Source organism: Budorcas taxicolor, chromosome 3 (genome assembly GCF_023091745.1).
Source record: "Budorcas taxicolor isolate Tak-1 chromosome 3, Takin1.1, whole genome shotgun sequence".
Lineage (NCBI taxonomy): Eukaryota > Metazoa > Chordata > Mammalia > Artiodactyla > Bovidae > Budorcas > Budorcas taxicolor.
In genome coordinates, this window is record NC_068912.1 from 114,257,684 (window position 1) to 114,274,044 (window position 16,361).

Here is a 16,361-nt window from a genome sequence, read left to right on the forward strand (position 1 = left end):
TTAGATCTTGTGATGATTGTTTTTAATGACAGCACACTATTCTGTAGTATAAGGAAGCCAATCAATTCTCTGTTGTAAAATATTTAATATTTGAAAATTGAGCTAACTAAACAAAAAGGATTACATGCACGTGAACGTTCGTTTTAAGTGTGTGATCATTTCTGTAGGAGGGTTTCCTAGGGATGGGACTACAGGGGGGTGGGACTTCTGGGGGTTGGACTGTGTACATCTTTCAGTCTGCATAAGCCTATTTTGCAGGAAGCCTGTCACTCAAGGCCTGTAATTTCTGCAAATATTATTTTATGCTAGTTGGTACAAAACTTGCAATAACCCTGTGACTCACTTATATAACAATACTCACAAATGCTATCCTTGTGAGCTTGAAACACAGCCTTCTATAAACAAGGCACCGCCTAGTACTTACCTCTCTGGGTCATCCATCTGATATATTTTAGTCATAATTAGTACACATCCCTCAGTTTTGACACCAGATATATATTAAAATGTGTTTCTTTGTGCCTGGTCTTTTATTGGTCTCAACTCTAAAAACAAACCCTGAAACATAGCAAGTCATCCTTAAGCATCCAGAACAAATGTGCCTTGGGTCAGGTTCCTGCTCTGTCCTGAATGCTTAAAAACGTCAACGTAACAGAGGATGGAAGTAATATTAGCACAAAAAGTCTATGGGCATCTCTGCCGTGAGGAGATCGTAGAAAAAAAAATCACTGAAAACTGTATTTATCTAGACTCAAAGGATCTGGGATTCAACTTGCATTTTGCTAGCATGTAATTATGATTATTTTTTGGTTGCTTCCCTGGTGGTAGAGTGATAAAGAACACACCTGCCAATGCAGGAGACTCAGGTTTGATCCCTGGGTTGGGAAGATCCCCTGGGGAAGAAATTGGCAACTCACTCCAGTATTCTTGCCTGGAGAATCCCATGGACAGAGGAACCTGGTGGGCTACAGTCATGGGGTCGCAAAAGTCAGACATGACTTAGTGACTAAACAGCAGCAATAATTATTTTTACTTTAGGAATGTTTGTATCACTTAACCTTGGTGACACATTCTGCATCATGAGGGTAGTGGGCTAAACAAACTCTAAGATTGCCAAGACTCTACCTCATGTTATTGTTTAAATGACCCATCTGAAACGCATTTGCACGTTTATTTCTAAGGATTGAGGCAGATGTGTCTGAACCACATGAAGTCCCCATACATCATTTGGAGATGGTCTTTGGAGTCAAGACCTTGCCAGAATAACAACCACAAAGATGACAACCAAATTTAACTGATGCAATCATACCAGCAGTCTCATATTTTTTTCAGTTGACTAAAACATTTGATTTTTATTTGAACTGCTATCTTGATACACAGATTATAATTAGAGACAATAAAATAAACCATGGAATCATTACCAGACTAGCTGTGATGTGTCATTTGTGAGTTTATAAGAGACTGTGGCCTGCCATAAGCTTAGAAAACATGTCTATATAATTCTGACTTGGGATCTGAAAATGACTTGAAAACTTAATGTAGAAAGAAACTGATCAGTGCAATCAAATAGGAGATCCGTTAGACATTTGTTATCAGCTTGTTATTAGCTACTGAATAATTAGAACATGAAAGAGATGGGAATACCAGACCACCTGATCTGCCTCTTGAGAAACCTGTATGCAGGTCAGGAAGCAAAAGTTAGAACTGGACATGGAACAACAGACTGGTTCCAAATAGGAAAAGGAGTACGTCAAGGCTGTATATTGTCACCCTGCTTATTTAATTTATATGCAGAGTACATCATGAGAAATGCTGGGCTGGAAGAAACACAAGCTGGAATCAAGATTGCCGGGAGAAATATCAATAACCTCAGATATGCAGATGACACCATCCTTATGGCAGAAAGTGAAGAGGAACTAAAGAACCTCTTGATGAAAGTGAAAGAGGAGAGCGAAAAAGTTGGCTTAAAGCTCAACATTCAGAAAACGAAGATCATGGCATCTAGTCCCATCACTTCATGGCGAATAGATGGGGTAACAATGGAAACAGTGACAGGCTTTATTTTTGGGGGCTCCAAAATCACTGCAGATGGTGATTGCAGTCATGAAATTAAAAGACGCTTACTCCTTTGAAGGAAAGTTATGACCAACTTAGACAGCATATTCAAAAGCAGAGACATCACTTTGCCAACAAAGGTCCGTCTAGCCAAGGCTGTGGTTTTTCCAATGGTCATGTATAGATGTGAGAGTTGGACTATAAAGAAAGCTGAGCACTGAAGAATTGATGCTTTTGAACTGTGGTGTTGGAGAAGACTCTTGAGAGTCCCTTGGACTGCAAGGAGATCCAACCAGTCCATCCTAAGGGAAATCGATCCTGGATGTTCATTGGCAGGACTGATGGTGAAGCTGAAACTCCAATACTTTGGCCACCTAACATGAAGAGTTGACTCATTTGAAGACCCTGATGTCGGGAAAGGCAGGAGGAGAAGGGGATGACAGAGGATGAGATGGTTGGATGGCATCACTGACTCAATGGACATGAGTTTTGGTAAACTCTGGGAGTTGGTGATTAACAGGGAGGCTGGCGTGCTGCGGTTCATGGCGTCGCAAAGAGACAAGACTGAGCGACTGAACTGAACTGATACACATATGTACAACACAATGTATAAGCACTCAAAGGCACACACACCAAAAACTATGATGGATGCAGAGTCACATTCCCGCTTGCTTCTTCTTGGCATCTTTGTGCCACCATCCCCTTTTTGGGAAAAATTAACAGCACTGTATATCGGGAGGAAAGGTCCGACGCAGTAAAACTATCGTCAATAAAGATGACATTTCCACATAACATCCTTTTGAAGTTAATGAACAGCCAGTACACATTGGTCCTCAAGCTGCCAACTGTAATCCTAAGACCCAGGGACAATTTACCTAAATTACTTAAATTTATTTTTCCTTAATATTATGTTACTATTTTGTCATTTAGTCACTAAGTCTTGTCCTACTCTTTGCGACCCCATGAACTGGAGCCCACCAGGCTCCTCTGTCCATGGGATTTCCCAGTCAGGAACACTGGACTGGGTTGCCATTTCCTCTTCCAGGGAATCTTTCCAACCCAGGGATCAGACCCACATCTCCTGCACTGGGAAGCAGTTTCTTTACCACTAGCGATACTTGGGAAGCCCATCCTGTGCATTATAAGGAAGAAAATAAAGAGATAAGAGAAAGCTGTAGTCTCTCCCCTCCCCTCCCTGCCACATGCCTAGACTTTTCTCCAAGAGTGTAGACTCACTCTTCTTTGTCTCACTTTCAGGGAAGCCGCGATTCCTTCCTACATTAACACACCTCTTTTTGTTGTTGTTCTGGACATTAAAGAACAAAGTTACTAAGTCATGAATCAGACAACCTGGTTTTAACACCTGGAAATAATCCTGAGCAGGTCACTTCTATTTTTGTTTTCTTAATTTTATTGTAGGGTTGATTTACAATGTTGTGTTAATTTCTGCTGTACAGCAAAGTATTTCAGTTATAAATGTATATATTTTTTCATAATGTTTTCCACTATGGTTTATCACAGTATAGTGAATAGAGCTTCCTATACTATACAGTAGAACTTTGTTGTTTATCCATAGGATCTATACTAGTTTGAACAGGTCATTTCAATGTCACTCTGAAAAACTTAGTGTCCCCAGGCCTTTGCTCACTCATCTGAAAATGAAGGTAATAACCCTCATCCAGGACATTTTCTGCCTGAGCTGCACCCCAGCTTGTTATGGGGGACCAGTTAGATTAGTTGAGTGCCCGCTATCTAAAAGGCACAGTGCCAGGGGGGAGATACAAATGTAAATTGTAGGGCATTATCTAAATGTCAGGTCTTGGTACCATTATAAAAACACTCATCTGGAAACTACATCAAACATTTTATTTCTTCTTCAGCTACTGTCATCTTCCACATCCATAAACCCTCCAGCTCTTCTATTACCCACATTAGTGGTAAAGACAAAATGCCGTCCTTTCATGCCCTGTCACCTTCCTCACTGAGCAATAACCGTGTCAACCGGAAATTTTAGAAAGGTCACTGGCTGAAAGCCCTGCATCATTGGGTTATTTATTTATTTATTTTTTGAGTGTCACCAAATATTATAAGGGATTGATGTCCCCATAATCTCAAGTTTTGTTTTCTATTTAATAAGTCAGACAACAGATCAGAAAAAACGAAAACCTTTACTTTCTGTGTAAGGTAGTAGTCAAAAGAGATTAAGCTGCTTCTGAGTTGTTTAACTCTGAAAATGGCATCATGCTAGTTAGAAACATCCTTTTCTAGGTTATGGGTTGAATTTTGTCTGCTTCCCCCTCTCCAAAAGAAAGATACATGAGGTCTGAAGCCCTGGTGACTCAGAATGTATTGTGGTTTGGGAAAGAGGGTCACAGCAGATGTGATTATTTAAGATGAGGTGAGGTCATCGAGGAGAAGAGCGGGCTCAAGTCCAGTGTGATCGGGGTTCTTATAAGAAGATTCCCATGTGAAGGCAGACACATGCAGAGAGGAAGCCACGCGACCACGGAAGCCCAGACTGGGTCACGCAGCTTCAAGCGAGAGAACACGGAGCCTGGCAGCAACTGCCAGGAGGCAGGCAGAAGGAAAGAAGGGTTTCCTTGCACATTTCAGAGAGGTCCTGGCCCTACTAGCACGCTGATCTCCGACTTCCAGCCCCCAGAACTGTCAGAGGATACGCTTTTGCTGTTTGCAGCCATCCAGTTTGTGGAACTTTGTTAGGACAATCTTAGAAAATGAATACAGTGTATAAGACATTCGGGGAGAAGCGAGCGTCCAAATGATGCTGTATTGTTATCTATTTCTGGGTAACAAACTACTTAAGCTTGGCAACTTAAAATAATACACCTTTGTCATCTCATAGTTTCTATGAGTCAGGAACCCGAGTGTGGCTTGACTTGTCCCGCACAGGCTGCGCTAGGGTGTCGGCCGGGACTGGGGTCTCACCTGAAGGCTCACCTGAGGCAGGGTCCATCACCAACTGATGGTGGTTCAAGGTCCCGGCTGCAGGTAGAGTGTGGGCAGCAGATGGGTCTCAGGTAAGCTCCGGAGACCAGTGATGCTGGCCTCGGGTACTCATGAAGGAGAGCGAGCTCATCACGATAAAACAAGTGAATTTTTCAGAGACAAACAATGAAAAGTGTATTTTTTTTTCAACTACAGGTATTGACCTTTATTTGGTAAAGGAAAACAGTTTTGACAAGTGAGTTACCAGAGTCTTAAAAATACAATTATATATAAAGAATTCTTATTTTCTTAAAAGAACTACTGTTTTGAACCAAATATGGGCTGGGTATAGTTTATTTACATAATGAAACTGCACTTGAACACAGCTTAAAATGTTCTCATCTCAGTCAGTTTTTCTCTTCTTAGAGTTAAATGCCTCATATCATCATCGTGCTGAATTCCTCAGTATATTCCATATCATTTCCTTGGGAAGCAGGGAATGCCTGTCTTCCCTCAGAAAGACACTGATAACATGGAATTTTTCTTAGTACGTTGTGTGAATATTCTCACAACTCCTACCTTCTGCTCTTTTGAGATGTGCATTTTGCCACAACAGGAAAAAGCACGCCACTAGGACCTTGAAAACCTATTTCTTGATACCAACTGTTACCTCCTTTAAGACTACATGTTTGGTACAATGGAATATTAGTCAGTAATTAAAAAAGAATGAAAAAACGCTATTTGCTGCAATATCAATGGACCTGGAGGTTGTCATACCGAGTGAAGTAAGTCAGACAGAAAAGGAGAGATATCATATGACTTCCTTTATATGTAGAATCTAAGAAGAAATGATACAGATGAACTTACAAAACAGAAAGAGACTCACAGAACTAGAGAACAAATTCATGGTTGCCGGGCGAAAGATGAGGGCAAGAGATAGTTTGGGAGTTTGGGAGGGGCATGTACACACTGCTGTATTTAAAATGGATAACTGACAAGGACCTACTGTAGAGCACAGGGAACTCAGCTCAATGCTGTGCGGCAGCCTGGATGGGAGGGGAGTTTGGGGCAGAATGGATACATGTATATGTGTGGCTGAGTCCCTTTGCTGTTCACCTGAAATTATCACACCATTGTTAACTGGCTATACCCCAATACAAAATAAGAAGTTATATATATTAAAAAAAGACTACCTGTTTGGTTATCTTTTTCTGGAGCACTTGTATTTTTGGAAATGTGATGTTTTTAACTATGCCAAAATAGGTTTGATGAAAGATTAAAGAAATTAAGCTATCTTATGACTTCCTTTTGCAGTATCTTGGGGAAAACAGTGGTGAAATATCTGTCCTCTCAAATCCTGGAACTGAAGGGAAAAGGAAAATAACAGCAGACCTGACATTTAGGGCAAATTTATTGAATGAGTGACCTGTGTGACCTACTCCATTACTTTTCCAGAGGAAGCTTATTCATGCATATATTTAAACAGCCTTTAAAATACCTGTTGGACATCTCCTGTATGTCAGGTGCCGTGCATGGCACTGGGGATACAAAGATAGTGAGAAACCAGTTTTCAATTGAGCTTTAAATGGCATGAATGATTCAGAGCCCTGTACTCTGAGTTCAGAATAGTTTCACTTAGAAACACAAGTATCAACTAGGAATAGAAACTCCTGTCTTGTTACCGATGGATTGGAAAAATTATCTTCCAGGTTGTCCACCAAATTGTAGTAGAGACCCTGGTGAACATTTCTGCCCAGGTCTGCAACAGATAGGAGAATCTCTGCGGTCTATGTGCAGGAGAAGGAAGGGAGAGGGAGGGGGAAGGAGAGAGACAGAGAGAGACAGAGACAGAGAGAGACAGAGAGAAGATGTGTTACTTGAAGACTATGCCTTCCTACCTTCCAGGGGGCCAATGAGGTGGGCAGGGCTCAGCTGGGTGGTTGTTGCAGGTTTGGCTCCTGGTTAATACTGCATCAGAGCTGTGGGTCTCTGTGGGGCACATTGGAGGAGAGAGCCTCCTGCTTGGTTCATCGATGGGGACATTTCTCTTATCTGAATGGCCTGTCTGTATGGCAGGGCAACATCTAATTACATCTGCTCCTCTCCTCTCCTGTGAATGGCCTTCCTCCCCTTCGGAGGCCCAGGCCCAGATCCCATTCCTTAGTGTAACCGAAAGTGGGGTTTGGCTGCTCGCTGCCCAAAAGCCAATAGAGAGGCCAGGGTGGTGGAAAGGAAAGTTTGCTTAATTTTGGATGCTGGTGACTCCAGGGAGGAGGCAGGAGTGGGCTCCTATCCAAAGGCTGACACCCCTCCCTGCAACTGACAATCAGTGGGAAAGAACTTCTATAGACAGAGGGAGGGGGCCATATGCAGAAACAGCACAGTCAGCTCTGACAGTCATCTTGAAATTGATCACTGGTGGTCTGACCAACATCATCTTGATTGCTTTAAGTACAATCAATCTTCAGTTCCAGACTTGGTTTGTTCCCGTTTCTGTGAGGCCAGTTCTCGGAATTGTGGCAGCTTCTATTATGGCTACGGAGAAGGCAGTGGCACCCCACTCCAGTACTCTTGCCTGGAACATCCATGGACGGAGGAGGCTGGTAGGCTGCAGTCCTTGGGGTCGCTAAGAGTCGCTGAGCGACTTCACGTTCACTTTTTACTTTCATGCATTGGAGAAGGAAATGGCAACCCACTCCAGTGTTCTTGCCCGGAGAATCCCAGAGATGGGGGAGCCTGGTGGGCTGCCGTCTCTGGGGTCGCACAGAGTCGGACACGACTGAAGTGACTTAGCAGCAGCTTTATGGCTACAGTCTGGTCATTACGTAGTTAACTTCTTTCATCTGGTGGGGGTTTCAGTACCTACAGGCAAGCTCACAGAATATGGCTCAGAAGGTTATCTGTAGTCCTTGAGAAGGTCCTTGACTATACTTAAAGACTAAGCTGTTATTATCTGGTCTCCTTTGACTGTTTTCCTTTGTTTCTGCATTTTCTCACTTCTCTGATCAAACTTACTCTTTGGTGAAAGTTTCTCCACAGACAAAGGTAGGCTGAGGACATGGGATAGCCGGTGGGGGAAGGACCACGGGCTCTGTTCTGTTTCATTAGCTCAGGATGGCACATTGCCTTGGTCCTTATATTTTTAGAACCTGTATGTATGAAATTAAATTTGCTTTTTCTCCCATTACTCTGTCTCACATCAATTTAATTATTAGACCAGCCAAAGAACCTAAAAGAAAAGAAAGGAAAGCTTTTCCACTTGACAATAGGAAAGAAAAGCAAACTGGGAGCCATGCAGAAAGAAAGCATTGCCCATGAAAGCAGACCAAAGCTTATGGAGACAGGACTGAGAAAGACAGGAGAAATGAGACCAACACGAGCCGAGAGTTGTAAAGAACTGGAGAGAAGTGAGAAATAAGCAAGACAGACAAAGGACATCAAACACACACGTAACTGATGCCTCAAAAGAAGATAACAAAATAATGGACAAGAAGGATATTTAAAGTTGCAATTCAAGCCCAATTTCCAGAATTAAAGAAAGAAGCAGCTCTTCAGGTCAAAAGATCACAGCATTTGTCCTAGAGGAAAACATTTACATTGGACCATCAATGTGGAGGCTCATCTTAGTGAAGTTACTGAACTTTAGAAAGAAAGAACCCTTTGGACACTTAGACCAAGAGATCAAATGACCTCTTGGTGGGGAAAATCAGTCTTGCTCAGAGAACTCACAGCCTCAATCAATCCTTGAAATGACAGAGCAAAGCCTACAAAGTTGTAAAGAAAAACCCCATGACACAAGAATTTATAGCCTCCTGTGCCTTATGTCACAAATGAAAGCAGCAGAAAAGCATCTTTGAACTGCAAGAGCTTAGAGAATAGCGTTCCCATGAGTCGCTTTTAAAGAAACTACTAGATGACATTCAGCTACTTGAAAGGTCAATGGGAAAAAATACAGCAAAAAGACCACCCGTGAGGGCTGAATTCATTACACTCTGGGGTTAAGACCAAAGCACTTGGTTATGGGCATTAAAAACTATAGAATCAATGAAAACCAGGAGACAAAGATGGGAACTGTGTAGCTGGAGAAAATGAAGGCAGAATCTACTCTTTATTATATAACATTTTCTGTTTTTCTTTTAATTTCATCCCAGGTGCATTGACATACACAAAAAATAAATAATGCATTTTTTAAAATAGCATGAAATAAGATGGGCTAACATTTTAGACTTTACTATTCTGTCAACTAGAAGCCAAAGGATGCGACAGAGTTTTGTACCATCTCTGCCACAACCGATAGGGGTGGAGAGAAGCCATCTAATTGCTCACAAAACCAGAAAAGAAGGCAGAGAAGGGAAAGCAAAGGAAGTGTAAAATTTTGTATTGGGCTTAACTATTAGCCTGGTACTTTTCTTGTGGCAAACATTCGAAAGATCCTTTTACAAGTTCAGCATACTATGTTGATGTGTAGTTTTTGTTTTTTTTTAAGAGGAAGTGGTGGCTGAGGAGACTTCTCAGGCCCAAGTGACATCTACTATGGACATGTGGTTTTTACCCCTGTCTCCTGTGTATCCTCATGGCCGGTGAAGGGGAGCAGAGTTTGTCTCCCCAAAATGTGGTTATTTTTTCGGAAACAACAGACATAGCAAAAGCTCTGAAAACCAAGTGGAAGTTGTTGTTGTTCAGTCGCTCTGGTGTGTCCAGCCTTCTGTGACCCCATGGACTGCAGCCTGCCAGTCTTCCTTGCCCATTTTCTGATAGTTCTGCCCTAGTCCTGGTTCTGGGGTATTTCAGGTGGCATCTGAAAATCCCATGGACGGAGGAGCCTGGTAGGCTGCAGTCCATGGGGTTGCTAAGAGTTGGGCAAGACTGAGCAACTTCACTTTCAATTTTCACTTTCATGCATTGGAGAAGGAAATGGCAACCCACTCCAGTGTTCTTGCCTGGAGAATCCCAGGGACAGAGGAGCCTAGTGGGCTGCTGTCTATGGGGTTGCACAGAGTCAGACATGACTGAAGTGACTTAGAAGAAGAAGCTGAGCCTCATGGAGGACCTGCAGTGACTCTGCCCTAGATGCCTTCTCCGCCCTTGGAGTCTGCCCCATCCGGTGCTGCAGCCTTGGCGATGTCTGTGCCCTCAGCTCCCTGCCTGGGGCTTCTGTGTTGGTTTGTTTTGCTCTGACTCCTTCCATCCCCTCAACCAAGAAATCACGGCCTCCTCCTGGAATCCCAGCCTGGAGGTCAAGACCTTTGGAAGAGATGATGTCTTGCCCCTCATTGGGTCAAAATCCCCTACTGGGGCACCTCAACCTTCTTTTACAATTTTTGTGCTATTTTCACATTGTGCTTCTGGTTGATACCGTTTGAAAACTCCCTTGACCACTCAAAGCTCCTCCATGAGCCAAGTTAACCTTATAGCCTTCTGACTTGAATGAATAGGTTTTCTGTCTCTGAAATTCCCCCTCCTCTTCCCTTGCTTTCTGTTGGAACAAGAACTCACCATTTCTTATGCCTCATTAAATGGGTTATTCATAGAGCTGTTGACTGAAAAAATGCCCAACCTAAAAGTGGAGAACTATCTATTATTTGGCACACAAAACTGAGGGCTTAAGCCTAGACATAGCATCTCAGCTCTAAGAGAGTGTTCTGAAGAGGTAAGTGAGGAGCCAGGATACATAGGAGTTTTTGCAACAAAGACCAGGCAGTTGGAACATCAAAAGGTTACTATTAATTAAGGAAAACCAGACATCTCAGGTTAAGGTACTCAGTGCTTTTCTGTGTATGTGAAGATGCAAGAGCCTGATCTCTTTGAAATCATTTCATTGATATGTACCTCAGCTATCTGGGGCCACCATGCTGTGTTTTCTCATCCTGAATTTCTTCAGATGCACCAAGGGAGGGGTGCGCCATGGCAGCAACTGCTAATTGCTAGATGGAGGGAGGCATACTGCCTGCATCCTGAGTTCCCTTAGGGCTCACCATTGGGGTGGCTATAATGGGATGACTTGGCCTACAACATCCTATGTTTACTGATGTGGCAAGCAATATTTTTCATTCACAGGGCGCATCTCAGACTTTGATGTGCACACAAACCACCCCAAGGTTCTTATTAAAATGTAAAACCTGTTTCATTTAGGTCTGAGCTGGCACTTGAGATTCTTTCATGGGGAGGAAAATGCTGACCCTCTTGGGGTTCTTGATTGGGTCTGAAAAAGACGGATGATCAGGAGGGAAGCACACAAATATATTTATTATAAATTTTACGTAACATGGGAAATTTCATGAGGAAGCAAAGACCTGAAGAGGCAGTTAAACTTGAATCTTTATTTTTTTTTCTGGGTTTGGTGAAGAGTGGACAGTCGTATAGAAATCAATATAAATCAAAAAGTGTGAGGCAAGTGTACAAACTGTGGTGTCCCAAGGACGAAAGAACAAGGTGAATGAGAAGGGTCTTGGAATGTAGGAACAGAGAAAACCAGATTCTATCACTCTCCCCTGCCCCATGCTGCGTTGTAACTATTGAGGAGTTTTGGGACCCTCCTGAGTAGTATGGCCTGTCTCCCCTTCTACCCCAGCTCCCCATATAAGGGAGACGTATTTGCCTTACTCTTTTCCTGCCCAGTGCACATAGCTCCTCCAATCAGCAAATGACTCGCAAGACCCCTACCCCACTCCTTATCCCCTGGCTATAGAAACAAACCAAGAACCCACATCCAAGGTCGGTTCTCCCTGACTGTCAGGAAGCTGGCCCACTATACGGGCAGCGACTGTCCCCTCCTCCACTCCAATAAGCCTTATTCTCCTTTCATTCTATCTCGTCTGGAAATTCTTTTCCAAGCCGCACACAGACCATGACACAAACTAGGAGAAACTTGGCTAAGTCTGTTGGTTCAGATTCTTCTCAGTGTTTCTGTGTCTTTGGAGACAAGTATGCTCTTTGCTCCAGGCATAGGGAAATCATCTCTCACATGAGGGTTCTGTGTCCAGGGCAGATGGGTGAGAGGGAAGGTCAAAGTGACCTTGCCATTTCTGCTGCTTTCTCAAGCTCCTCTGGCTAAAAAAAACCTCAATATGCCAAGGTTCCATATTTTAGGGTAGTGTGTCCTTCACCCCGTCAATCTGCACTTTTGACAAGTTTCCAAATGATGATTCCAGGTACTCCTGGGAGGAAAACCACATTTTGAGTGGCAGGAATCTCTACCATTCCACCAGGTGGCACTTGTGATAAAGAATCCACCTGCCAGGGCAGGGGACACAAGAGAGGCAGTTTCAATCCCTGGGTCAGGAAGATGCCCTGGAGAAGGAAATGGCAGTGCACTCCGGTATTCTTGCCTGGAGAATCCCATGGACAGAGGAGCCTGGTGGGCTGCAGTCCACGGGGTCGCACAGAGTTGGACACGAGAGAAGGACTAACCTACTACAACTGTAGCAAAAACCTCATTAAATGACCTCACCTAGAGCAAAACTGGAGAAGGAAATGGCAACCCACTCCAGTGTTCTTGCCTGGAGAATCCCAGGGATGGGGGAGCCTGGTGGGCTGCCGTCTGTGGGGTCGCACAGAGTCAGACACGACTGAAGCGACTTAGCAGCAGCAGCAGAGCAAAACAGACCTCTGCTTCTTAGTATTTAAGACACCGGTTCGTATTGCTCTGGTCTTCTGCCCCTCCTTTGGGTCAGTGGCTGAGTCTGCAATTTAGATTGATGGTGACTTTGAGTCCTGTTTACCCAAACCTAATGGTAAGCTGTTACGCATCTGGTTACAAGTTACTGATGTACCATGCACAATCTAACATGTGGTTTCCCCATTCCTTCAGTGAAGTTGTATCAGGCTTGGTTTCTTCATTAGACAATAGAGGGCATAGGGCATGCGACAGTTTAGGGACCCAGGAAAATGTTTACATTTCTGTTAAAATTGGAAGAAAAAAATATTTAAAAACATTTTAAAAGAACTTTTAGTGTTGGATAAAATGTTTTAGCTTTTAATTCAGCCAGGATTGTGTTAACAGCTGTCTTTATTTTAGTGGCAAGTCCCTCTTTCTCTGAGACTGACCACGTGTCTTACTTGTGTGGAGTCAGTGCTGGGCTGGGTGAGAGGGACCCCTGTGGCCTTGAGACCAGGGCACTGCTTCTCTGGGTCACTGTCTGGAGCCAGACTCTGGAGTGGCTCTGCCCAGCCCTGTTCAGAGATGCTCTCAGGGGAGCCCTTTAGTGATGCACGTGGTGCCTTCATGTGGGAACCTCAGGAGACCTTTGCCTTCTAGCTGCTTGGGCTCTCGTGTGGGACGCCTTGCTATAGTCAGTGGAGTGGCCAGACCCCAGGGCCCCGCTCCTCCTGGGCGCATCCTGCCTCTCGTCCTTCACAGCTACCAGAGAGTTCAGTTACATTAAAGTAAAGGTATTTGAGAGAGAGAAGAAAAAACCCCAGAAACCTCATTATTTCCAAGGACGGCTTAATTGCAATACCTTTTCCTTTCACATCCTTCTGTCCCCTAGCGTGAATTTCCAGCATTAAATAAACACTTCAAATATATCGGGGGCTTCCCTGGTAGCTCAGATGGTAAAGAACCTACCTGAGATGCAGGAGACCTGGGTTTGGTCCTTGGGTTGGGAGGATCCCCTGGAGGAGGGCATGACAATCCACTCTAGTATTCTTGCCTGGAAGAAACCCCAAGGACAGAGGAGCCTTGCGGACTACAGTCCATGGGGTCACAGAGTCAGACACAACTGAGTGACTAACACATTTAAGTGGAGATGTAAAACATGAATTTTAATACTTTAATGGAGTAAAGGCCAATAAAAATCATAATGTGGCCTTGGCCACATTCTAAAGGTCATGAATTAGTAGGTGACATCATGGAAAGCAAAACGATGGTACTTTTTATGAGATTTAAAACTTCGTTCATTGACAGAGTTGGTTTTGGGCTTCCTGGGGGCTCAGTAGTAAAGAAACTGCCTGCTGATGCTGAAGATGTGGTGTGATCCCTGGGTTGGGAAGATCCCCTGGAGAAGGAAATGGCACCTCACTCCAGCATTCTGGCCTGGAGAATCTCATGGACAGAGGAGGCTGGCGGACTACAGTCTGTGGGGTCTCAAAGAGTCTGACAAGACTTGTTGACTAAGCCACAGCAAAGACTTGGTTTGCCGATCCTCCCCCTGCATTGTTGCTCGTAACCCTGACAGGCATCTTATGCAGCCTGGATGGACTTAGGAACAGCCCACGGGCTGTCAACACTGATGGTCAGAACCACAGTCAGCAACTCCGGCCTCACGTCTGCCCCATGGAGCAAGTTAGAAGGCTTGCTGTTCCTAAGAGTGGCCTGGGAGCCCAACGAGTCCTGATGCCCAGACCACACCCATGCCCGGGCAACCAGGACTCGTGGGCATCAGCCGGGTGTTGAAAATTCCCTTCATGATTCCAAGGTGCAGCCAAGTTTGAGACCCAACAATTCAGTTTCCCCCAGGGAGTGACTGTAGGGCCTTGTTTCACAGGGTTCACTCCACAGAGCCCTGATTCTTCACAACTTTGACCCTGCCAAGGCTCGTTGAAAGATCTGCCTTAGAAAAAAGGGATTCTGGAGTCAAATATATTTGGGAAACATAAAAAAGTAAAAGTTGCCTTTATTGTGGGATGCCTGGGAGAATTGGTATCTGGTGAAATAAATTTCTAGGTCCAAGATGCAGCCACTCCAGTCCCGGGTGCCGCATCAGCAAACCAAAATTTCTATAAGTTTAGTGTCTCTATAAGTGCCCCCACTGGACCGGAGAGCAATGTATCTTGTCAGTCAGCCCCCAAAGCCAAGCACATTCTTAGCTCTAATTTTCTTGTACCTTCTTACCTCAAACAAGGTTACTATATGGTCTCCGTCAATCAGATATTATCTAATTTCCTCTTTCTTGTTCTTTATCATTTATCCCATAAAAGCATCCTGCCTTCTGCTCATCTTGCAGTTCTCCAAAAGGAAACTGTCCACATCATGAATAAAGTTTGCTGGTATCACATAACTGTCTTCTTTAATCACTTTTTACCACTTACTAATATGGACTGAAATTTCCTAAGAGAGGGTATGCAGCATTTTGAAGAGAAGCAAAATATTCTACCCCAAAATATTCCTCTTTGGGATGAGGATTATTTTGAGTTGAGTATTTTGAGAAAGAGCAGATACAGCAGAAGATCTGAAAATGGAATGGAAGTTATCCTTTTGAAAGGGAAATTTCCATGTATAAAGGAAATTGCTATTTATAAATTTGTCTTGCTTTCTCTACCAGGAAGAGAAAGATGGTTTTAAATCTTTCACAGGAAACTTCTGTCAGTGGAGAAGGCTCTGAGCTGAATATTCAAAATAACTAGGACCTTCTCTGTAACTAGCCTTCCCCACCCTACATACCATTTTTTTAGCTACAGATGGTATTCAAGCTGGTGGGTTAGGCCACCTTAAGAAATTACTTACTTTTCCCTGGGTGTGTATATGTAACATGTATATCTCATATTCCTAAATGAAATCAACCCTGAATATTCACTGGAAGGACTGATGCTGAAGCTGAAGCTCCAATATTTGGCAACCTGATGTGAACAGCTGACTTATTCCCTGATGCTGAGAAAGATTGAGGGCAGAGGGGGAAGAAGGTGGCAGAGGATGAGATGGTTAGATAGCGTCACTGACTCAATGAACATTGAGCAAACTCCAGGAGATAGTGAGGGACAAGGAGGCCTGGTGTAGTACATGGGGCTGCAGAGAGCCGGACACGACTTTGAGATGAACAACAACAGCAACTATCTCACCAATGAGGCTTCCCGGGTGGCTCAGAGGTAAAGAATCCACCTGCCAGTGCAGAAGACACAGGAGATTCGGGTTTGATCCCTGGTTTGGGAAGATCCCCTGGACGAGGAAACAGCAACCTGCTCCAGTATTCTTGCCTGAAAAATCTCATGAACAGAGGAGCCTGGTGGGCTAGAGTCCATGGGGTTGCAAAGAGTTGGACATAGCTGAGCAACCGATCACACTCACATCTCATATATACATCTATATTTCTGCAGCAGCTTATGCTGTTAAAGTGCTGAACTCAATATGCCAGCAAATTTGGAAAACTCAGCAGTGGCCTAAGGACTGGAAAAGGTCAGTTTTCATTCCAGTCTCAAAGAAAGGCAATGCCAAAGAATGTTCAACCTACCACACAATTACACTCATCTCACACACTAGCAAAGTAATGCCCAAAATTCTCCAAACTAGGCTTCAAGAGTACATGAACTGAGAACTTGAAGATGTTCAAGCTGGATTTAGAAAAAGCAGGGGAACCAGAGATCAAATTGCCAACATCCGTTGGATCATGGAAAAGCAAGAGAATTCCAGAAAAACATCTACTTCTGCT